Below are 25,312 nucleotides of genomic sequence, written 5' to 3' on the forward strand. Positions count from 1 at the left end.
TCTGCAACAGCGACGGCCGACAATGAGTGACTGTCGCCACCTCCTCGATCGACGGCTTCAAACCTTCAATCAACCAACAAGGAAGACTGGAAGCACGTAAAGTTTTAGAACTGTATGGCAGACCTCAGCTTTTCAAACTTTTAAAATTGTTGCATCACAAAATTACAGCAACTTAGCATGAACCTTTGTTGCTCATTGTCCCAATTGCATTACCAAGCAGGGTCCCTTCCTTTTCCGGAATGAACCCGAGTGTCGTTGAAATTAAAGCAGTGAAATCGAATGATGCTGGCGTTTGAATTTCAAATTTCAGTTAAGGTATTCATAGCTGGCTACAATATTCAGATTACACAAGCACAAATTAAGAGTGCGAGTTTTGTTACCGTGTTTTTGCTTACCTGTGACTGCAGCTCGGCTTGGTACGTACAAAATTTTACTACTGTTAATTGTTCAGAATCATTTAATTGAAGTTCAAAGATAAATCCCTTATTTCTAAATTGCGTAGATTCAAGTAGCTTTTGAAATGATTGTTGAGGTAGTCCAAGACTAACCGTATTTTACTGAATTTCGATGTGCTTCAGAAAGAAAGCTCACTATTAACTTCAGTCACTAAATTAACTTTCGATTTTCCCGTTTTATTAATTCTTTTGCTAAATTAAGTCAGAGTGTAGCGAAATTTATTACTTCTGACAAACTTTCAGTTTTCACACTACACGTGTCAACCTTCAGTTGCCACGCTTCTAGTGCTAATTATATGTGTACTAACCTTTCTTTTTCAGTTACTATAGTAATTGTCCTTAGGACTGGTGACCGTAATTTCCCCCAAATCTCAAATATCTAATTACCGCTAGTTAATTGTTAATGTAACGGCCGCACATTTACTTTCTTTATTAACTTTACCCCTTTTCAAAATTAATTTCCACCTGTTTCATTAGCATTTTTCCTTTCATTTAGATGTAACCCTTTCCTCCCTCTTTACCGACAGATTAACTTCGGTGACGATTGCTTTTCCCAAATTTCCATTAGGTACACGCGGTTTAATTTTTCACTGTCATTAAGGTCGATAAGTGAGGGGGAGGTTACACATGCATACGGAGGTTTGCATCTCTCCTCAGAATACAGTGTTCCTACTGGCTAATGCTGGAGACAAAAGGAGACCTGATACAATTTCGATATAAAAAAAATAGGGTGAAATAAGCCATTTGTACTACCCTTCCAAAGTAACTGTTTAACAATTTACAGTAGTCAAACAGATAGGTTAAAACACGCACATCCACCTTATGATGATACGTCTTTGTAATTAAATATATTTTCTATGTTTCGGTGCCGGCCGGTGTGGCTGAGCGGATCAAGGCACTACAGTCTGGAACCGCGCGACCGCTACGGTCGCAGGTTCGAATCTTGCCTTGGGCATGGACGTGTGTGATGTCCTTAGGTTAGTTAGGTTTAAGTAGTTCTAAGTTCTAGGGGACTGATGACCTCAGAAGTTAAGTCCCATAGTGCTCAGAGCCATTTGAACCATTTTTATGTTTCAGTGTGACACACAAACACTCTACAAATCAAGTAATAAAATTGCCAGCACAAATAGATCGTAGCACTAAGGATTTCCGAGTTCTTGTATGCATGAATGTTTGAGAGCACAAACAGCCTCCACCACCAACACTTTCCACTAAACATACGAACGAAAAAAATAGAAATTCTGGTGATCACACACAGCAGCGATTACGAGGCGAGCGCCATTCTCCATCTACAGCATAACACCCGTCCGCACCGGCCGTCAGAGAGATGAGATCCACACTTGAACGCATGCATGCATGCAATACAGCTGTCAGAAATAATAAATTGATCAATCGGGAATTTGATGTCACGATTGGGTTTTTCAAAGTACTGTAGATTTCCTAAATTGGTTCTCTCCACTACATTCGGAAGGAGGGAGAAAGGTGTGATTCTATATAGAACAACAGATACCACTGCAATACAGAGCCCCCTACGATGTATAGAGAAGCACTAAAGACGACACACTTAAACCATATCCGGTCCGTAGCAGTAGTTGCCTTGATTAGTTGTCCGAGATAGGTGAGAACACTCGCACTGTCCTGGGGTCCACACACAGCACGCCCATCCCCATGTACACCGCCAGCGCCGTGTAATGAGGTCAGTGAAAATTTCCAACGGAACCGCAGTCGCAGTCGTGGACGCACGTGTGTGCCAGAGTGCACCACCCCCAATCATGGGGGGCATCTGGGGATAATTGGAGTGGTAGGAATTCGGATGTTATCAACATGTCCAGCGCAAACGTTCATCATTTTGAATCTTCTCACACTCAACACACACGTCCGCTTCTGTTGCCTCACCCAGAACACTGGTCACTTCGCCAGCCCTTGCTGCCGCGGGCAAGATCAGACATGTAGGTGCGTTCTTTGCACCCTTCACAGGCTGAGATAATCCATTACTTCCGGTTGCCGACTCCTCGTGACTGCCCTTGCAGGCAGCCACGGTGCATTGCGAAACAAGCAGTTGCAGCTTGGACGTATACAGTAGTTCTAGACAATTCCACCCCAACATAGATCGATCAGCTTAAAAAATCTACTTTTCCCAATCTGAGGCAACTATGTTGTTGACCATAGACCTCGAACTTTTCACAGTGTGTCCTGTACAGGACTATGGACTAGGCTATATTCACTCTAAGTATTCTTTCATCAGGTAAAAAAATCTTTCCTTATCTGTCACATCACGCATCACAGGACTAGAATATTAAACTCATTTTTGGCTCATGTTGGAGTGCTAAGATCTATCACTGCCACAGGACACCTCCTCATTTTCAAACTCTCTCTTAAGGTAACCAAATTATTAAGTCTTCAGCCTTGTCATCAAATATGGGGTTTCTAGGAATCCTTCGTAGTCGGTTCGCTAGACAATCAAGTCAAACATATCGTATTAATGAGCTTTATTACAAAACTAAAAGAGATAATACTTAACTTTGTCAGTCACACAGATGTGTCGTAAGCAAAGGGCGGCATACAAAATGAGGAAGTTTATTCACTGTGAACAATTCCAAGTCTCTGCTACAAAGACAGTGCAAGAAATGTGAATAGAGTTGATACTGCTACTCAAGTCACTAGTCTTGAAGCTGCTATTGAACTGGTTGTCGCCAGTTGGTGGTGGTGCTTATGTCCTCATCACATAAGGGCCGCTGCTGTCGCCTTCTCTCCCTGGAGAGGGGTCGGTCAGCGTGCGATTGGCTGCCGTCTTCTCACAGCCATCTCTTCTCTATCGTTCCCGACTGGCTGCCGGCGCTTCACTTTACGCCCCAACACATATGAAGTCTCTTAAGGTACCAGAGCAGAGAAGGTGAAAATATACGTTCTATACCATGTATCACTTTATACACTCCTGGAAATGGAAAAAAGAACACATTGACACCGGTGTGTCAGACCCACCATACTTGCTCCGGACACTGCGAGAGGGCTGTACAAGCAATGATCACACGCACGGCACAGCGGACACACCAGAAACCGCGGTGTTGGCCGTCGAATGGCGCTAGCTGCGCAGCATTTGTGCACCGCCGCCGTCAGTGTCAGCCAGTTTGCCGTGGCATACGGAGCTCCATCGCAGTCTTTAACACTGGTAGCATGCCGCGACAGCGTGGACGTGAACCGTATGTGCAGTTGACGGACTTTTAGCGAGGACGTATAGTGGGCATGCGGGAGGCCGGGTGGACGTACCGCCGAATTGCTCAACACGTGGGGCGTGAGGTCTCCACAGTACATCGATGTTGTCGCCAGTGGTCGGCGGAAGGTGCACGTGCCCGTCGACCTGGGACCGGACCGCAGCGACGCACGGATGCACGCCAAGACCGTAGGTTCCTACGCAGTGCCGTAGGGGACCGCACCGCCACTTCCCAGCAAATTAGGGACACTGTTGCTCCTGGGGTATCGGCGAGGACCATTCGCAACCGTCTCCATGAAGCTGGGCTACGGTCCCGCACACCGTTAGGCCGTCTTCCGCTCACGCCCCAACATCGTGCAGCCCGCCTCCAGTGGTGTCGCGACAGGCGTGAATGGAGGGACGAATGGAGACGTGTCGTCTTCAGCGATGAGAGTCGCTTCTGCCTTGGTGCCAATGATGGTCGTATGCGTGTTTGGCGCCGTGCAGGTGAGCGCCACAATCAGGACTGCATACGACCGAGGCACACAGGGCTAACACCCGGCATCATGGTGTGGGGAGCGATCTCCTACACTGGCCGTACACCACTGGTGATCGTCGAGGGGACACTGAATAGTGCACGGTACATCCAAACCGTCATCGAACCCATCGTTCTACCATTCCTAGACCGGCAAGGGAACTTGCTGTTCCAACAGGACAATGCACGTCCGCATGTATCCCGTGCTACCCAACGTGCTCTAGAAGGTGTAAGTCAACTACCCTGGCCAGCAAGATCTCCGGATCTGTCCCCCATTGAGCATGTTTGGGACTGGATGAAGCGTCGTCTCACGCGGTCTGCACGTCCAGCACGAACGCTGGTCCAACTGACGCGCCAGGTGGAAATGGCATGGCAAGCCGTTCCACAGGACTACATCCAGCATCTCTACGATCGTTTCCATGGGAGAATAGCAGCCTGCATTGCTGCGAAAGGTGGATATACACTGTACTAGTGCCGACATTGCGCATGCTCTGTTGCCTGTGTCTATGTGCCTGTGGTTCTGTCAGTGTGATCATGTGATGTATCTGACCCCAGGAACGTGTCAATAAAGTTTCCCCTTCCTGGGACAATGAATTCACGGTGTTCTTATTTCAATTTCCAGGAGTGTATACTGTAACACATTTTATTACGATGGTTGTCTTTGCCTGTTTAAGTTGACGATTGAAATATCATTAAAAGATACCGCCACAACGAAATAAACACCAAGGGAAGAGTAATATCCGTGGTGCGCTAACCACCGCCGACACTCACAGGGCGACATGCCACTGATATCAAACTGATAGACTAATTTATTATATTGATCATGAGAGTCACTCTGTATGGCGAGTAATTTTTCTTTGTCAGTAGACAGATTACACTCACCAGGTAGTTCAAATGGGAATCCCTGGAGGGAAGACGAAGTTCTTTTCGAGGAACACTATTTAAAACCGACATTTGAAGCTGACTAGAGAAGGATTCTACTGCCGGGAACATACATTACGCGTAATGACCGTGCTATTAAAAACAGGACCACAACGACCACGTTACTGTCACCTTGCATAAAAGTCGGTCTTCGTTGTACAGGCACACACAAGAGTCGCTGATGGTGTAACGCTTTCCGGTAGAAACGCTGTCAGGGAGATGGAATCAAGTCTCTCCATTCAACCACATACTTGCATTGGATCCTATGGAGTTGTCTTTTAATGATTACAGTCATTGGTCAATAATATAAGTGACACTCTCATACCTCGAAACAACTCAGCTTTTTTGAACCTCTCTGCTACAGCAAAACTCCAACGTGGTTTTAGACAATACTTCTACAGCTTGTAACTGTTCCTTAGTCTCTGTCCTGGCCTCGCTGCAGCTTCGTCCATGTGATCGTCACAAGTCGGAACTGAGAGGAAGTTGGAGAGCCCTATAGCTACCACTTTCTGCAACCCATTTAGAAACAGGGTAAACTGAGTTAGTGCAACAAGACCGTGCTTTGTCCAACCGATGGAAACAGGAACATGTTGTCGTAGCTCCATCAGCAATGTACTCTTACTATGTGCAAGGTCAGCGCCAAAACGAAGCTTTCTTGTGCAACACTGGGTAATATAAAAGACAGTACAAACAGTTATGGTGGTGTTTCCATCGGGAAAATTAGGAAAACTCCAAATCATACAGGACCTGGAAGAAGGACAAGGATTGTGCCACAACACTGTGATGCATTGCCGAACTACATACAGATACTACAGTCTGAAGATCTGCGTCCCTCAGGGTGCATTTACATGTCACCCAAACATTCTATCATCGTTATTTTGTACTATCCAAGAGAGAAAAAATACGAACTATAAAAGCTCTGCTAACTTCATCCAACAGAGATGGTTCAAATGCCTCTGAGCACTATGGGACTTAACATCTGTGGTCATCAGTCCCCTAGAACTTAGAACTACTTAAACCTAACTAACCTAAGGACATCACACACATCCATGCCCGAGGCAGGATTCGAACCTGCGACCGTAGCAGTCACGCAGTTCCGGACTGAGCGCCTAGAACCGCTAGACCACCGCGGCCGGCTCATCCAACAGAGAACTCGATAAGATTTTTACTGCATCTCTCTCTTTCGATATATCGAAAACAAGTACCGTCTTCGTGCTGGCATCGGGTATATGTGGTGATCCTTTTAAAGATACAGCTATTGATCCATTGGATAAGGCAGCCTGTGATCAAAGTCACAGACCAATGTAAAGTTTCATCACCTGTACTGTAGGAGGACCATTTCCCACAGACTATCAGTAGCAAGAGAGGGTCGCAGTTTTATTGTTTGATATATTGATTTTTCTGCTATAACGCGCTTTGTATACCGCTATACATTTTTTTTTCACCACGACTTCGAGGTCTGTGTCAGGTTCTAAACTGACATTAACACGTTTAAATCCATTCGTTCTTCAAGGAAACTGGACACTGCATGTTGCTGCTGCTCCCACAACACACACACAGTAGACGATTGAAATAAAAGCCGGTCTTAGTGGCCGAGCGGTTCTAGGCGCTACAGTCTGGAACCGCGTGACCGCTACGGTCGCAGGTTCGAATCCTGCCTCGGGCATGGATGTGTGTGGTGTCCTTAGGTTAGTTAGGTTTAAGTAGTTTTAAGTTCTAGGGGACTGATGACCTCAGAAGTTAAGTCCCATAGTGCTCAGAACCATTTGAACCATTTGATTGAAATAAAAGACAATCAAAACATAAGGAAACTGGAAGAGTTTTGCGGCATTGTGGAGCGTTTCCAGACAGCTCATCTGTCACAGTGATGCGTTAGCTGATGGCTCGGTGTTCCATTTCAATTGATCCCTCATATTGCAGTCATGTACACGACCACTTTCTCGGTGCTAGCCATTCCCAGAAGGTGTTGCCCCGCCACCAGACTCTTTCTCCATCTCAAACAAGCAATCAACAGCATACGAGTGGACAGATGGGATGGAAAAGACACCACTGATGTACTGTAATAAGCATCACAGTTGATAATGCATACAATTTTAGCAATTTGACCAGTTCTTGACAGCCGGCGGCGGTGGTGTAGCGGTTCTGGCGCTGCAGTCCGGAACCGCGGGACTGCTACGGTCGCAGGTTCGAATCCTGCCTCGGGCATGGGTGTGTGTGATGTCCTTAGGTTAGTTAGGTTTAAGTAGTTCTAAGTTCTAGGGGACTTATGACCTAAGATGTTGAGTCCCATAGTGCTCAGAGCCTACAGTCTACAGTTCTTGACAACGCAGACCAGTGACACGACAGCATGATTCCAGATTTCTGTATCGTACGTAAACCGCCCCTCCTCTGGTTTTGGGAGTACCATTCCGAATGTAGATACGTGAATGTGCACTACGTCCATTCATTGTTAATTCTTGAACATATACACCAAACCATACCAGACAGCAATCTACATATTCCTATCACTGCGAACATAGTGCGTAATTTACGATTACGACTGCCCGTATTTCCCTCTGAGGATGGGAGTCACAGAGCATTCTCACATTCTTAGGGAAAAAGTTAGGGACTGAAATATCACCTCGCTTTGTCTTTGACCAACGCTCCCTGCAACACTGTCACCGATTTAATCTGCAGCTAATCAGAAGTAGACCGCTACATCCCACGTTTCGCGAAAGAACAGAGTGAAACGAATCCGTAACTGCTGTCCCGTACCCGTCCAAGAGCACAAGATTTCTACAGACTCCCGAATGTCGATGTGGTTACCGCCTCTTATCGGTGTATAGTAGATATGAAAGTGTTGTGATGATATAAGAGACGGTTAAGAACGAGAAACTCCCATCGTCAGAGAGAGATATGGGTAATCGTAATCGTAAATTACGGATTATGTTCGAAGTGCTAGAAACATGAAGATCGTTGTCTGGGATGCTTTGGTACATATGTTCGTGAATTAACAATGAATGAACGTAGTGCACAGTCATCTATTTACATTCGTAAAGATACTCGCAAAGTAGTAAAGGGGCGGTTTAGCGATGATACAGAACGTTCAATTTAATTAATTAGCCTTTGCAGTGACGTGCCACCTGGCGGTTGTAGGCGATGGCTAGGGCACCATGGGTATGACTCTTCCCTTCGTGTTTTTTCCGTGGAGACGATATCTTTTAACGATATTTCAATCGTCCGCCTATACAGCGAGAGACTAACATCATTATGAAATCAGATGTGTTATCGAATTTATAAAATGATACATTTTATAGAACTTATATTTACACCATCTCTGTGCTGTTACCTTACGAGACTTCATTTGTGGCGAGAGATGTGGTTACCTTAAGAGAGATTTCGAAAGTGAGGAGGCGTCATGCGACAGTGGTAGATCTTACCACTCCATCATGAGTCAAAAATGAGTTTAATATTCTAGTCCAGTAATACTCGACGTGAAAGATCAGGAAAGATATTTTTCTATCTGATGAAAGAATATTTAGAAGGAATATAGCTTATTCCATAGTCCTGTACAGGATTTTCACAATAAGTAACGATACTTTAGTGGCGTGAAAATGCGTGTATTGTCCGATTTCTACTATCTCCGAAAATAACTCGTAGAAACGGGAGGAATCAACCTTATGTGTGACAAATTCGAGGTGTATGGTCAACAACATCGTTGCCTCGGATTGGACAAAGTAGATTTTTTAAGCCGGTGTGTTGTAACAACACTAACGTTATCCTACTGTATATGTAATAAATTTTTCCCCTGAATTTCGATAAATTAGTATAATCGATATTCTGGTTGCATTTCTTTTTTTTTTGTTTCATGACATTATGTTGAAAAGCTATAAACAATTTTCGACGTAAATTTTAATATTTATGTCAAATTTCAAGTAATGTTGTAATCGAAGGGAAGTGTACCTAATGTTGAAACTATTGTAAGATGTGAAAGTTGTATTTGTACGCCTGGTCCATACGTAGGCAATGTATTAGAATATGTGGAATGTAAAACCTTTGGTGAATACCCTGTCTGTAGGGGAGCAGGAAAAGGTGGAGGCAGGCGAGCGCGGGAAAATGCACACGGGCGCTGCACGGCATAACGGGCTCAGTAGTAGTAGTCCGAGTTGGGCATCGATCTGAGAAACACGTGCTGGATCGAGGAGGCTCTCCTGGAAAAAGTGGTTTCGTTGAGCCTCGGATGCGCTGTTTCCGACGTCTATACAGCATGACAATATTCCATAGGCACTAAATGGAAAAGCATTGCGACGCCATGAAGAAGTAAAGTGCCGATATTTCATGAGCCATTGCTGTAATTGCACGTGTGCTTTGTGCCTCGCCGTCTCGCCGCCTGCCGACCGCCTCATCGATACGAACAGGTTGAAACTTTCAGTACTGTATTCGTGTGGACCAGTGTCACCTTTGCTACATACTGTTCAATAACAACTTAAATTTTACCAGAACTGTCCTATCAATTAATTATCCTCACAACTAACCTAGACAGGGTCCTTTCCACATGTTGTGTAATCCGAGTATCCTAAGATGAAGATTTAAAGTTTATGTTAATAATAATTACCTGCAGACCTATCAATGTTAAAATGATGTTTAAAGATCTTTGTTGTTAATGAATACTGGACGAATAATATAGGTATGACAAAGTTGGAAGATAATGTTGAAATTGGTTTAGTATTGAAGTTTATTTAAATTGGGACAAAAATAACGGTAGTTAAATGAGCAGGAAATAAGACAAAAAGAGTGGTAAATCATATTTTGAAAATCTTGAATGCTTAATGCTCTCAATAATCAAACTTTCACTACAGTGATCATAATAGTTTCAGGGTCCCCCCCCCTTTTTTTTTCTTTTCTATTCATTTGAATTCTGAAGTGTACTGAACTGATTTGACCAGCAAAGTTAAAGTCAATATAAAGCCTAAATTTATCAGTGTTTTACCCTTCTTAAAATTGACTTTGTATGTGTGTTTCAAAAGTGCTATTTCTAGGTTAACCTATGCCCGATTTCAGTCGGATCAATAGACAAAACGCAGTTTGTAGTAATCATTATAGTGTAATGTTGTGTATTTATAGCTTGTCCAAATTAGTACAGAAAGTGAAAATATTAGTTCAGTAGATTTTTCTGGTTCTAAAATTTACCATATAATGCAGTATTACTACGTGTTGTTATGCTTACACGTACATCCACTTGTACAGGGAAAAAACTCACTTAATGCCTAATTAGGCTGGCGACCGTATTATTAACAATTGGTAGCATCTGCTGTGTATGTTTCTTGCACGTCCTAACGTGTAGTTGCACTTTAGACTTGCTTGACGTATCATTGTTGTTACTGAGTGGGTGTAAGTCTGATTTTGCCTCCATTCAGGTACACGCGGTCAACATATTTACTAAAATCCTTTCTTATAAGGTGAAGCCCGTCAACTTACCATAGTACAGGCTTTAAAAAGTTAACGTACGCCCGAGCGGAAGCGTTACAGTGTCTACATCGGAGTGGAATTGTTTATAACTACTGTATACGTCCAGACTGCAGCTGCTTGTTTTGCAGTGCACTGCGGCTGCCTGCAACGGCGGTCATGAGTAGTCGGCAACCACAAGGAATGGTTTCGCTCAGCTTTTGATGTGTACAAAGAATGAGCCAATCTGCCTGATCTTGCCCGTCGCAGCGCGGGCTGGCGAAGTGACTAGTGTGCTGGGTGTGTGCGCCAGAAGCACACGTGTGTGTGTGTGTGTTTGTTACGTGAGAGAAGATTCAAAATGATGGACGTTAGCGCTGTACATAACATCCGAATTGCTACCACTCCGACCACCCCCGGATGCCCTCCATGATTGGAGGTGGTGCACTCTGGCACACACGTGTCCACAACTACGGCTGCAATGGAAATTTTCACTGACCTTTTTACGTCGGCGCTGGAAGTGTACATGGGGATGTGTGCGCTGCGTGCGGACCTCGGGACAGCAGCGCGTGGGATGTGTGAGTGTTTTCAGCTGTCTCTGACATCTAGCCACGACAGCTTATTGCTACGGATTCGATCGTGGTTTGTGTCATGTTTAGTGCCGCTCAATACATCGCAGTGGACTCCGTTTTACAGTGGTATTTGCTGTCGTCTCTATTCTACCACGCACTGGAACCTCCCTCCCTCCTTCCGAATGTAGCAGAGAGAACTAATTTAGAAATCCTATAGTACTTTTCAGAATTTCAGTCGCATTTCCGATAGTTGTATTGCATGCATGCGTGCGTTCAGGTGTGGATCTTTCTGACGGCCGGTGCGGACGGGAGTTATGCTGTAGAAGGAGAACGGCGGGGGCCTCGTGATCGCTAGCCTGTGTGAGCAGCAGAATTTCTTTTTTTTTTCTCATCAGATATGTTTAGTGGAATGTTGTGGTGGTAGAGGCTGTTTGTGTTCTCAAAAATTCGCGCATACAAGACCTCGGAAATCTTTAGCGCTACGATCTATTTGCGGTGGCAATTTTATTTCTTGATTAGTATAGTGTTTGTGTGTCGCACTGAAACATAGAAAATATATTTTATTACAAAAAAGTATCCTCGTAAGGTGGATATGAGTGTTTTAAGCTATCTATCTGACTGCTGTAAATTTTTAAACAATTAATTTGGAAGGGTAGTACAAATGGCTTATTTCACTCTATTTTTTGATTATCGAAAATGTATCAGCTCTCCTTTTGTCTCCAGCATTAGCCAATAGGAACACTGTATTCTGAGGAGAGATGAAAACCTCCGTCTGCATGTTTCGGGACGTTGGATCACGCAGAAAATCAGGGTGTGGCCTCTTGAGAAAGACAGACACAGGAAAAGAGTCTGGAATTTCCCGAACAACGGAATGTCGCCACTTGATGCTTTAGGGGCCGCGAGATCAAAAGTGGCCGATACGTGATCTGTGGTCGGTGGTATTTGTAACATGATCTGTAATCAGGACATTGGGCGGTTTCGACCTTCGTTGCCGTGCACTGAAGATAGAGACACGCACGGGAGACTTCAAACAGCGGCTACTATACCGCACTTCATGCGATTCATGACCTGTAGACCACTTTTGCATCGTTTAGACACCAGTGTACTTCTAAAAGTGAGGAAAATAAATAATAAGAACCTTAACATCCCTGACTCCGGCAGCAAATGTAAACTAAGGCTACTCAGCCTTTCCAAGTGCGAAAGGATTAAAAAAAAATTATAAATTGTTTAAATAGATAATATTCTGCACATTGTGTAAATTGAAACTTCCTGGCAGATTAAAACTGTGTGCCCGACCGAGACTCGAACTCGGGACCTTTGCCTTTCGCGGGCAAGTGCTCTACCAACTGAGCTACCGAAGCACGACTCACGCCCGGTACTCACAGCTTTACTTCTGCCAGTACCTCGTCTCCTACCTTCCAAACTTTACAGAAGTTCTCCTGCGGACCTTGCAGAACTAGCACTCCTGAAAGAAAGGATATTGCGGAGAGGTCCGCAGGAGAACTTCTGTAAAGTTTGGAAGGTAGGAGACGAGGTACTGGCAGAAGTAAAGCTGTGAGGACCGGGCGTGAGTCGTGCTTCGGTAGCTCAGTTGGTAGAGCACTTGCCCGCGAAAGGCAAAGGTCCCGAGTTCGAGTCTCGGTCGGGCACACAGTTTTAATCTGCCAGGAAGTTTCATATCAGCGCACACTCCGCTGCAGAGTGAAAATCTCATTCTGGAAACATCCCCCAGGCTGTGGCTAAGCCATGTCTCCGCAATATCCTTTCTTTCAGATGTGCTAGTTCTGCAAGGTCCGCAGGAGAACTTCTGTAAAGTTTGGAAGGTAGGAGACGAGGTACTGGCAGAAGTAAAGCTGTGAGTACCGGGCGTGAGTCGTGCTTCGGTAGCTCAGTTGGTAGAGCACTTGCCCGCGAAAGGCAAAGGTCCCGAGTTCGAGTCTCGGTCGGGCACACAGTTTTAATCTGCCAGGAAGTTTCATATCAGCGCACACTCCGCTGCAGAGTGAAAATCTCATTCTGATTGTGTAAATTATTTAAACAATATTCCGTAAACCGAAATCGATTGCCCGTCAATCATCAATTTCTTCATATAAATAAATAAACTATATTCCGTTCATGGTCTAGTATCGCATAAATAGTTTAAATAAACTGTGTAAATTGTGTATACAATATTTCATACATTGCAATCGATCTACCACCAAATTCTTTAAATAAATAAATAAACTATATTGTCTAAATTGTTTAAACAATATTCCATATACTGCAATCGATTTCTCTCTAAATGGCCTATCAACTAAGTCTTTTTCCTGCCAATTTCCGGAACGGGAGGGAAAGGGACGGGTAGGGGGTTTTCCAGATGGTAGATTTAATTAATTGATCGATTTAATTAATTGTTCAGTTTAATTAATTAAGCAAATTGATATGAAAAGTGTGCTTGCATTGTGCAACAGGAGTTCCCTGAGGGATAGGGGAGGAGGAGGATGGGGAGGGGGACGATGTTAAATGTTCCTCCCCGCTTAATTCGCATAGGGACCGGAAGACGTATAACTGCTTAAATTACTCTCTGCTCACTGTAATGAGTCCTATATTGTCTTACCTCTCCTTACGGCAAAGACACGTAAAAGTGGATAGTACACTCCTAGATTCCTTACTTAATAATGGTTCTCGCAACTTCATACGTTTTCGTGGGACGATCGACATCTATCTTCAAGCATCTGTCACACTTGTGTCAAGATGCCGTTATGATCCGGCTGCACACCCGAGAAGAATATTATCAATTATTACGCCGGGAAAGCCTTCGAAATCACATCTGCTTGTTCAGATTTCTCAGCTTTTCCGCGAAGCTTTGCCGTGAGTCAAGCAAACCCGACACCATTGTTGTTGTCCTTCCTTGTATACTTTCAAAACGCCTTGATTGTTCTGTTTGGAATGAGTCTCCCACAGGTGAGCAATAACCTAGGAGAGGAGGAACAGGTGTTTCCGACACAATGTCCTATGTACACGGAATACATTTGCTCTGTGTGCTAAATTTTGACACTTGCTTTAGCTGCAGTTGTGCCAATGTGATCATTGTTTCATATTTCGACAAACAGTTCCACCTAAACACTTTTCTTACTTGATTGATTCCACTTGTAGCTCAATAATACTTTAGTAATTCGATACTACGTTCCTGCATTTTGAATAATGCAAAACTGTATACTTCTGAACATTTAAAGAAAGTTGTCAACGAATTTTCTTGGAAGATTAAAACAGTACGCTGGAGTGAGACTCGAACCCAGAACTTTGGCCTTTCGGTAAAAAATGCTCTACGGATTAAGTTGTCGACGCACGATTCACAACTCTCCCTCACTGCTTTATTTCCAGCCGCACCTCTCTCTTAACGCCTAAGCTTTGAGTTTGGGTCCTGACTGGACAGCTCAGTCGGTAGAGCATTTACTAGATAATTATCGTCTCATGTATAGGCTGTCGTTAACATCACAACACAAACAGCTGCGTTTGGAGTGATGCATTGACCGGGAAGCATAGACTCCGGTGAAAGGCATCCAATTGTATTGAGCGATGAATCACGCTTTTGCACTACAACAGATGACCATTGCGACGACCTAAGAGGAGGTCACACTCTACCAGTGTTCTGGAGAGGGCCAGCAGTTTTGCACCTTGGATCTTGGCGTAGGGACCTGTCGGGCATGACTGCTGGCCATGGCTGACAGTTATGGAGCTCTGACGGCAAGGTGGTAGGACACGGGAATCCTGCGTCCTCATATGTTACCTCTTACGCGGCAATATCGTGCTACAATTTTTCAACAGTACAATGCTCGCCCACATGAGGCACGCGTCTCTATGGGTTATCTGCGTGGTGACGAAGTACCCCTTACCGCCAGCAAGATCCCCAGATCTCTCCCTGATAGAACACAGAACAGATGTAAACGACGTCCAAGTGGCAGTATCCAGAATATCACTGACGAATTGCAACAGTTGTGCGCCATCTTGCCTCAGGAGAGGATACAACGGGTTTTGGCATCCTCCCCATCCGAATCAGTGCATGCATCCGGGCCAGAGGCGAGTGCAACGTCTTACTGGTTAGTTCTGGGTTCATACTGCCAAGTTATTTATAAATTTGGCTCGAATGTGTACTCATCCTGGCAAACCGTGAAGTTCCATTCTCGTTTTCTCCTATCCTTTTGGGGCTACACTCATCACATGTTGTCAACAGGTCAAATGGCTCTGAGCACTATGGGACTTAACATCTATGGTCATCAGTCCCCTAGAACTTAGAACTACTTAAACCTAACTAACCTAAGGACATCACACAACACCCAGCCATCACGAGGTAGAGAAAATCCCTGACCCCGCCGGGAATCGAACCCGGGAACCCGGGCGTGGGAAGCGAGAACGCTACCGCACGACTCCGGTGAAAGGCATCCACTGTGTAGTGTGTGGCAGAAGATACTTCGTCCAAATTTTAGCTATTTTCTGTCTATTTCATTCACCCTTTAGGCAGTGTACCATAATTCGTCATTCCATCGCCTGTCACGCGATTTTCTTTACAGATGATTCGCACTTTTCAAAAACAGTTCCAACAAATCTAAGTCGTCCATTTACCTTTCTTAATACTGATTTTACGTGCTCGCCCCATTTCTTACCGTTCTTAATGCCATCTCGAAATTTTTAAACGCTGTGACGTACTCCAAATGTTCGCCATTAACCGCTTAATTGGATATTACTTGGCGCATTCTCTTTCTTATTGGCTGCGTGTTGGTCGTGGTGCGTTGCGTACCATGCTACTCATTCACCCACGTGGCTCACAAACGGCAGGTAAGGAAGGACACATTTCTAATCTAGATGATCCCCTGGGTGTGTTAGCTGTCGTCCCTCGAAGCTCGAACTTTATCCTTGAGGACCTGAACCACTCCTCCCCCCCTGCACATGCAGGAAGAGCGTGTGATTTGTCGCAGAACAGTGCTGCCGTGTTGTCGTCGCGCGGAAAACGACCAGTGGCACTGGCTGACGGCGCCAGGCTGCCCTACGTCGCTCTCAAGTGCAGGGGCGGACAGACCACAGCAGTAGCTGTTCGCCATTAGGAGGCGCAGCACGCGCACCCCAGCATTCCACGACTTCGCAGCAGCGTTACCCCCTCCTCCCTCCCTGTCCACCGACACGGCGTACTGCAGCCTCCTGTCGCAGGCCGAGCTCTCTGTAATTCCGACCACACCGCAGCTACACAGCTTTTTCCTGCTGCGAATTTACGCGACACGTCCACTGCAGCTGTGTTTAAGCCAAATGTAGATTACAGAGCTGTCTACACGCCAGAAACGATCACTCACTGTCCAGTGGTTCAGCCTTTAAAGGACAAAGCCTCTCCGAGGCCCACTTAACGTTTCCAGCTGCCCAAAGTGTATCGGTATGCGCGCGGATCAATGACTGCCAAGCTCTCTATTCGTTAAAAAACTCATCCTCGGCATCGAGTTTCACTCAGATTCTTCCCCTTCCTACTCCACATCTGGTCGTTGAACTCTACGTGCAGCTTGCCTGTAAATTACAGGGCTATTACAAATGATTGGAGCGATTTCATAAATTCACTGTAGCTCCATTCATTGACATATGGTCACGACACACTACAGATACGTAGAAAAACTCATAAAGTTTTGTTCGGCTGAAGCCGCACTTCAGGTTTCTGCCGCCAGAGCGCTCGAGAGCGCAGTGAGACAAAATGGCGACAGGACACGTGTATCTGGTCATGCTGGAAAATTGGCTCATGCCACAACTGGAGACCGACAGCGCCGACTTCATCTTTCAACAGGATGTTGCTCCACCGCACTTCCATCATGATGTTCGGCATTTCTTAAACAGGAGATTGGAAAACCGATCGATCGGTCTTGGTGGAGATCATGATCAGCAATTCATGTCATGGCCTCCACGCTCTCCCGACTTAACCCCACGCGATTTCTTTCTGTGTGGTTATATGAAAGATTCAGTGTTTAAACCTCCTCTACCAAGAAACGTGCCAGAACTGCGAGCTCGCATCAACGATGCTTTCGAACTCATTGATGGGGACATGCTGCGCCGAGTGTGGCAGGAACTTGATTATCGGCTTGATGTCTGCCGAATCACTAAAGGGGCACATATCGAACATTTGTGAATGCCTAAAAAAACTTTTTGAATTTTTGTATGTGTGTGCAAAGAATTGTGAAAATATCTCAAATAATAAAGTTATTGTACAGCTGTGAAATCGCTTCAATCATTTGTAATAACCCTGTATTTACATCCATATTATTCATTTATGATATGAAAATATGGAATGTCTTTCTCTTGCTCGATGCAGAGACGTTGAATCGACTACACACATACGTGTGAGGGGGGCTCAATAAGTAATGCAATTCATTTTTTTCTGAAAGCAGGTTGGTATTATTCAGGACAATACACCACATTATTCCCAGAAATTTTCCCTATAAGCCCCGTATTTCAACATAGTCTCCGTTCAATGCGACCATCTTACGCCACCTTACTGCGAGGGCCTGTATGCGCTCACGAAACCACTCTACTGGCATCGGTCGAAACAGTTGGAAGGTGCGCGATCCGAGCTATAGGGCGGATGAGGAAGAACAGTCCAGTGAAGTGTCGTGAGCTGTTCTCGGGTGCGCAGGCATGTGTGCGTCCTTGTGACGGCATGGAAAAGGAGAACTATTTGCATTTTTCTGGCGACGAACACGCTGAAGTGGTTTCAAATGTTCAAATGTGTGTGAATTCCTAAGGGACCAAATTGCTGAGGTCATCGGTTCCTAGACTTACACACTACTTAAACTATCTTACGCTAAGAACTACACACACATCCATGCCCGAGGGAGGGACTCGAACCTCCGGCGGGAGGAACCGCGCAATCCGTGACATGGTGCCTCAAATCGAACGACCACTCCGCCCGGCAGAAGTGCTTTCTTCAGTTTCCTGAGGGTAACACAATACACTTCAGAGTTGACCGTTGCGGCGTGAGAGAGGACATCAAACAGAATAAGCCCTTCAGAGTCACAGAAGACCGTCGCCATGACTTTACCTGCAGAAGGTACGCCTTTTAAGTTTTTCTTCGGAGCGTGTCCCTGACGTGGGAGAGCGGACAGGTTTGCACGATCTTGCTGCGATGATGACAGACGCCTTGCCGAACGACTCACCGTGGTGTCATTCACTGCCGATTCACACTAGACACTTTGAAAGCGAATATGAATATCTGTAATGCTCTGGTTTTTCGTCAACAGAAGCACAATTAGAACATTTTGCTTGGAAGGCACTTCCATTGCAGACACTATTTTGAAAGCTACGTGTGTAAGTAGGCTGTTTATGTTTTCTTATTGGCAAAGTTACGTAGCGCTCTATATGAAAATCACTGGCTGTGCTGTGTGCAGTCTGTGGCTAGTTTGCATTGTTGTCTGCCATTGTAGTGTTGGGCAGCGGCAGCTGGATGTGAACAGCGCGTAGCGTTGCGCAGTTGGAGGTGAGCCGCCAGCAGTGGTGGATGTGGGGAGAGAGATGGCGGAGTTCTGTAATTTGTCATGAACTGCTATATATATAATGATATTAAGGTAAATACAGTGTTTGTTCTCTATTAAAATCTTTCATTTGCTAACTATCCCTATCAGTAGTTAGTGCCTTCCGTAGTTTGAATCTTTTATTTAGCTGGCAGTAGTGGCGCTCGCTGTATTGCAGTAGTTCGAGTAATGAAGATTTTTGTGAGATAAGTGATTTCTGAAAGGTATAGTTTAATGTTACTCAGGGCCATTCTTTTGCAGCGATCTTTGATAGTCAGATTGCGTTGCGCTAAAAATATTGTGTGTCAGTTTAAGCACAGTCTTGTATAAATTGTTCTAAGGGGACGTTTCATACGTGTAACGCCACCACTATCGAAACTTCATGAAACTATAGGCGCTGAAGAGGGAATACTCCACGATGTCCCACAACAAATTTCGCATTTTTTCAACCGAAACTGACTAAGGAGATAGTGTTACTTACTTACTGAACTAATCACCTAAAATTTGCGCCGCAAATATTTCGAAAATGGAAAGTACTATAGATGCCCCGTTTTCACACAATGGATTGGTAGTCATAGGCTTGTACTGTTAGCGAATTAACAGATTGCAATAGTACTTAGAAAGTATATTTTTGGTGCTAACATACATTTTTTAAATGAAACAATGTCTACTGACATTAACAAACTAAAACTGCGGTAAATTAGAAAGCCAGTCGGCGTTTGTTGCAGGAAATACGAAATATCGTATTTTGAAAACTCAAACACACCGACACATGTACAATACCTGTGGTACCACACACTAAAGAACAACCCAAGTTCATACACTACTGCCGGCCGCGGTGGTCTAGCGGTTCTATGCGCTCAGTCCGGAACCGCGCGACTGCTACGGTCGCAGGTTCGAATCCTGCCTCGGGCATGGATGTGTGTGATGTCGTTAGGTTAGTTAGGTTTAATTAGTTCTAAGTTCTAGGGGACTAATGACCACAGATGTTAAGTCCCATAGTGCTCAGAGCCATTTGAACCATACACTACTTATGCGGATTCTGATCAGTACGGAGACAATTGACTTCACAGTTTGTGGTCAAAATGAACACCGACAGCAGCAACACACGCTTCCAGTATGGTAAGGAATGACTGCTGCACACGTGCTAACATTTCAGCGGAGATGTCGGACCAGGCTGCAGGAGTACGTCCCTGCGTATCATCGGGTATAGTTGATATGTCCTTTTAGACAGCGTCTTTCAGCTTTCCCCATAGAAAAAAAGTCTACAGGCGCCCAATCCAAACATTTGGAAACAATTCGTGAAGACACGGTGCAGCACTTCGTGCACTATGGGCTGGACAGCAATCACGATCGTACTGCCGGTTCCGGTAGTCTGCAGAGGAACGTCTTCCAGCATCCGTGTAAGATGGTCTGTTAAGAGGCTGAGATATCTGTGCACGTTCAGCGTTTTGCCTATCAAAAACGGGCCTATGAGCTGATGGTTAACTATCCCACACGACACATTTACACTCTATGGACGCTGACGTTCCACCTGAAGAAGCTAACGGGGATTGTCAGCAGACCAATAGCGCACGTTTCGGCTGTTTACCTGGCCGTGATTGGTAAGTGTAGGTTCACCACTAAGTAAGATACATGACACGTCTGGAGTATCCTGTCTAAGCCCGTGTATGGAAGTTAACAAGATTCTCACAATCGTTTCGATGCAGCTCTTGATGGAGAGAGGTGCGATAGGGATGGTACCTATGTCGATAGAGAATGCGTAGGACACGTGGCTGACTCGTGTCACTTCCTCGTGCGATTGCGCGGGAGCAAACATGCGGATTAACTGCAACAGCAGCGAGGAAATTAATTTTCCCCTTTCTGTCGTCACTTGTTTCCTTCTATTACGTGTTACACGTCCACTTTCACGTAACTGGATGAAGGGGCAGATAAATAATTGACGAAATGGCTGACATCTACTCGGATATCTTCTCGCAAACACCGTGCAGAAACGAACTGCATTCTTCCTACACTCTTCATACACTATGAGCATGTCAGCTTTTTCTGCATTGGTAAATCTCTCCGTCCACTCACTGACTAGCCAAGTCACAGTGCACTCAAGGATCACATAAGGACACTGCAAGCAAACATAACAACATCATACGTAGGAACTATGCGGGTTGAATGGCCCAAACCAGTGTCGGTGTGGAAACTTTTTAACATAAGATATCTCGCAAACGATTCGGACTAAATTCCTGTAAAAACACCATTGACATTCTAATTTACCCCACTTTTAGTTTGTTAATGTCAATAGCCATGAGTCTGTTTAAAAAGTGCATGTTTGCACAAAAAATATACTTTCTAAGTTTTATTACAATCTGTTTATTGGCTAAAAATACGAGCCACTGACAACCAATCCATCCTACAAAAACCGCACACCAATAGCAGTCTCCAATTCCGCAATATTTGCGGTGCAAGTTTTAGGCGATTCATACTAGAAGAGGAGCAGCAGTAGTACGAAACTTGTTGGCAAATTAAAGCTGTGTACTGAAGCAGAACACACAACTGGAACCTTGCCTCTCATGTAAAACGCCGTTACCGACTGAACTATCGGTGCACGGCAAAATACCCCCAGTGTCAAAGATGCATAGCGAAAGATTCATTATGGAGACAACCCCTAGGTTGGGGCTTCGGAATTTCTCCAGGATATCCTTTCTTCGAGAATGTGAGTCGTGTTTGGTTCAAAAATGGTTCAAATGACTCTGAGCACTATGGGACTTAACATCTGAGATCATCAGTCCCTCAAAACTTAGAACTACTTAAACCTAACTAACCTAAGGACATCACACACATCCATGCCCGAGGCAGGATTCGAACTTGCGACTGTAGCAGCAGCGCGGTTCTGGACTGAACCGCCTAGAGCCGCTCGGCCACAACGGCCGGCAGTCGTGTTTGGATACCTCAGTCAGTAAGCACAGTAAACACATTTTGCGCGAAAAGCAAGATTCCAAGTTCATGTCCCGACCCGGCACACAGTTTTAATCTGTCCCGAACCTCAAAACAGCGCACACTCCGCTGCAGAGTGAGAAATACACTCTGGGCGCAAAAATCCTAATTGTTACAGGAGATCGACGTTATTTAGAATTACCAACAGTACGGAAAAAACTGTTTTTCATAAACTTCGTGAGGCACAAATTCTTCAGAGGAAGCCATCATCTCCCAGTATCGGCTAAGATGGTGCCGTATGGACGACGTCAGGCTTCCCCACCAAGTTCTTTACAGTAAAGTACTTTCCCGTTCGAAACTACAAGGATGTCCAACGATGCGTGACAAAAATTAACTCAAACGCATCATGTAGTAGACTCAGCTCATTCTATAGACCTGAAGGAGAACGCACAGGTTGTCAATGATAGCGCAAACTGTCTCCACGACTGTTGTTGCATCTGAAGAGGAATCTCCCAACGTAAAGATGTCAACTGACGAGCACAAAAGTTTGCCATATTCAATGACGTTCATCTCTACGTTGCGCAGGATGTAACTTTCGCGCAAAAATTTGTATCCACAGTCACTTAAGTCAAACACAGAAAATGAGCTCCTTGTAATAAGGCCTTAAAAACGAATACTCGGAAACAGGCTGTGGCCGCTGCCAACATCGACGGCGAGTGAATAAATTTATACTGCAAGAAGTTGAAGTGCCGGCCGTGGTGGCCGAGCGGTTCTAGGCGCCTCAGTCTGGAACCGCGCGACCGCTACGGTCGCAGGTTCGAATCCTGCCTCGGGCATGGATGTGTGTGATGTCCTTAGGTTAGTTAGGTTTAATTAGTTCTAAGTTCTAGGGGACTGATGACCTCAGCTGTTAAGTCCCATAGTGCTCAGAGCCATTTGAACCATTTTTGAAGTTGAAGTATCTATTGCATTTATGAAACACATCAATTTTACAGAAAATAGCTACCTAATACTGAATTCTACTCACACTTTGGCGTGGACGAGAAAAACAGTAAGCACGAGTGAAGACGTCTGTTTCATATCAGTCGTGTGCTACATGTTCGGAGCTGCATGTATGAGGAACAGTCAAACTAAACGAGGCAGATGAAGAAAAGTAAGTAAACTTTATTATTTCAAAAGTAGTCCCCATAAAAAATGCATTTGGCCCACTGTGAGACAAGAATGTCAATATCTTCTCGGAAAAATGATTCTAGTTGTCTGTGAAAACATTATTGTACCCAGACGTTTCTTCGTCTGAACAAATCGACGGCCTCGAATGTCTTTCTTCAGGGCTGCAAAAACATAGAAACTGCATGTGGATATATCGGGACTGTATGGAGGATGTTTAAAGGCTTCTTAGAGAAACTTCTACAGCGTAGCAGAAACAACATTGACAAGAGGTGGGCTGGCATTCTCCTGCAACAGGATGACGCCAGACATCAGTAGTCCTTGGGGCTTGCACTTCGCAGAGCGCTTCAATTTTTGCAAAGCGTCCATGCACCGCTCTGCCTTGCGATTTCCATGTTTTTGAATCTATGGAGAAAGACATTCTTGGCAATAGATTTGCTTCAGACGAAGAGGTTCATGCCTGGGTACAATCAGGGTTCCGTAGGCAACCGCCATCATTTTGCTATGAAGGATTGTCTCATAGTTGGGTAAATGTATTGACAGTTATGACGATTACTTCTGAAATAATAAACAGTTCGCTTACTTTTTTCCCATCTGTCTAGTTTTCATTCGCATGCCAATTATACAACCACATCTAGCCATTTTACGATTTATGGTGAAGCGTACTTATCGAATCACTGTCATTTCCCTATTTTCTTATTCATACCGCTTATGACGGACGGAAAGAGTTATCGATGATAAGCATTATTGTGAACTTAAATCTCTCATATTTTACTTTCATGGTCTTTTGCGAGGTACATTCACAGGCTTACGGCTGGAGGCCTATAATGCGATGAAAAGTGGTAACGAGCACAACAGAACAGAGGAAGATTACTCTGCTGTTTCAAAAAAAAAAAAAAAAAAAAAAAAAAAAAAAAAAAAAAAAAAAAAATGTAAAAAGCTTTTTCTGGCGATTCGAAAAGTTGTAGAATGATAATAGCTGCGCAGAGCACTTTAAATCAGTTGTGCCCCACTGCTCCTTAAGTGGACAAAACATTGAGCACGCTTCAAAAGCAGCATTCCTGGGATGAATGATATGTTGGAAATGGACTTTGGCTCGAAAGATTTTCCTTGTGAAAAATACGTTGGGCAACAAAATTAAACGATCACTTTGTCGAAACTCTGTAATTGGCTCCTAATGCGACCAACAACTTTAAAATTTGGTCTAAAGGTGCCTGCAATCTTCCTCTGCTTGTTAAAGCGTGGCGCCCTGCCACGTCACCTTAGGCCTCGCCGACGCTTCAAGCACTTGGGGAAAAAACCACAGCTCAGGAGTTCATGTGAGCTGGAGGGTGGGTTGATGATGTCACATTGGCACCAAATTTACCACATTTCTGCCGACCACCACCGTGGACGTGTCGCACCATCTTTTGACGACTCTGCGATGGATGTCACACCCGCGACAGCAAGCGTTTAAATCATGCGGTTTTGTTAAGCTTGGACAAGAAAAACATGTCAGACACACCGCCGCTCAGAATTGAGACGAAAAATCCTCAGGAGGTGGCACAAAAGGTCGTCAATAAAACCACCCCTTTCCCTGGGACGTTGATTCCCACACACTTGTCGGTCGAAAGCGACAGTTCGCTGTGTGATGAGCAACAGCAAGGTGTTCTCCATAACTTTTGACACTGCTGACACCCTCGGACATTTGGACCATTCTCTAACAACACTGTAGGGCTGCATCCCCATTGAACTTTGACACACCCGTTTGGAGTACAGTGTGACAGCAATTTTTTCCCATTCGACAATATTTGAACGTTCTCTGAAGCAGCAAGTGGGGGGGGGGGGGGGTGTGTGATCACGTGAGTTAAAAACACAAGTACATTTTGCTGTTTCGGATAACGTTCAAATTTCCTCGAATAGTATAGAACGGCCCCTTGTGGTTCCAACCTGTACACGGGAGCAAAAATTGCGGTCGCACTGCACTCCAAAGGGGTGCGAAAACGTTTAATGGGACTGCAGCCCCACAATGTTCTTAGTGAATGGTTGACATGTCCGAAGGTGTCAGCAGTGTCAAAAGCTGTCAAGAACATCTTCCTGTTGCTCGTCGCACTGCAAAAAATCGTTTTCGACCGCAAAATGTACGGAAATCAACTCCCCAGCGAAAAGGGTGGTTTCATTGACTCCCTTTATGCTACCTCCAGAGGCCGTTTTGCCTCGAATATGAGCGGCGGAGGGTCTGACATGTTTTCCTCGTCCACGCTCAAGAAGCCCTCGGTTCTGTTATCTGTCGCAGAGGCGTCAAAAGAAGGCGCGAAGTGTGGGTAAGAGAGGCTGTGACGGCCTTCTCATCGTGTGACACGTAGACAGTGGTGCCAATGTGACATCATTAACCCGCCTTCCAGGTCGCATGAACTCCTGACCTGTGGTCTTTTATTCTCGTGTGCTGACACCTTGTTTGCAGCGTCGGCGAGGCCTAGGTTGACCTCGTAAGGCGCCACGCTTTTGCACTGTTACAGAGGGAGACCGTAGGTACCTTTAAGCCAAAATTTTGAGTTATGCATTGCAATGTGAGGCAATTGCGGGGTTTCTAGCAAGTGATTGTTTAATTCTGTTGCGCACCA

The sequence above is a fragment of the Schistocerca cancellata genome, chromosome 3 (genome assembly GCF_023864275.1).
Source record: "Schistocerca cancellata isolate TAMUIC-IGC-003103 chromosome 3, iqSchCanc2.1, whole genome shotgun sequence".
Lineage (NCBI taxonomy): Eukaryota > Metazoa > Arthropoda > Insecta > Orthoptera > Acrididae > Schistocerca > Schistocerca cancellata.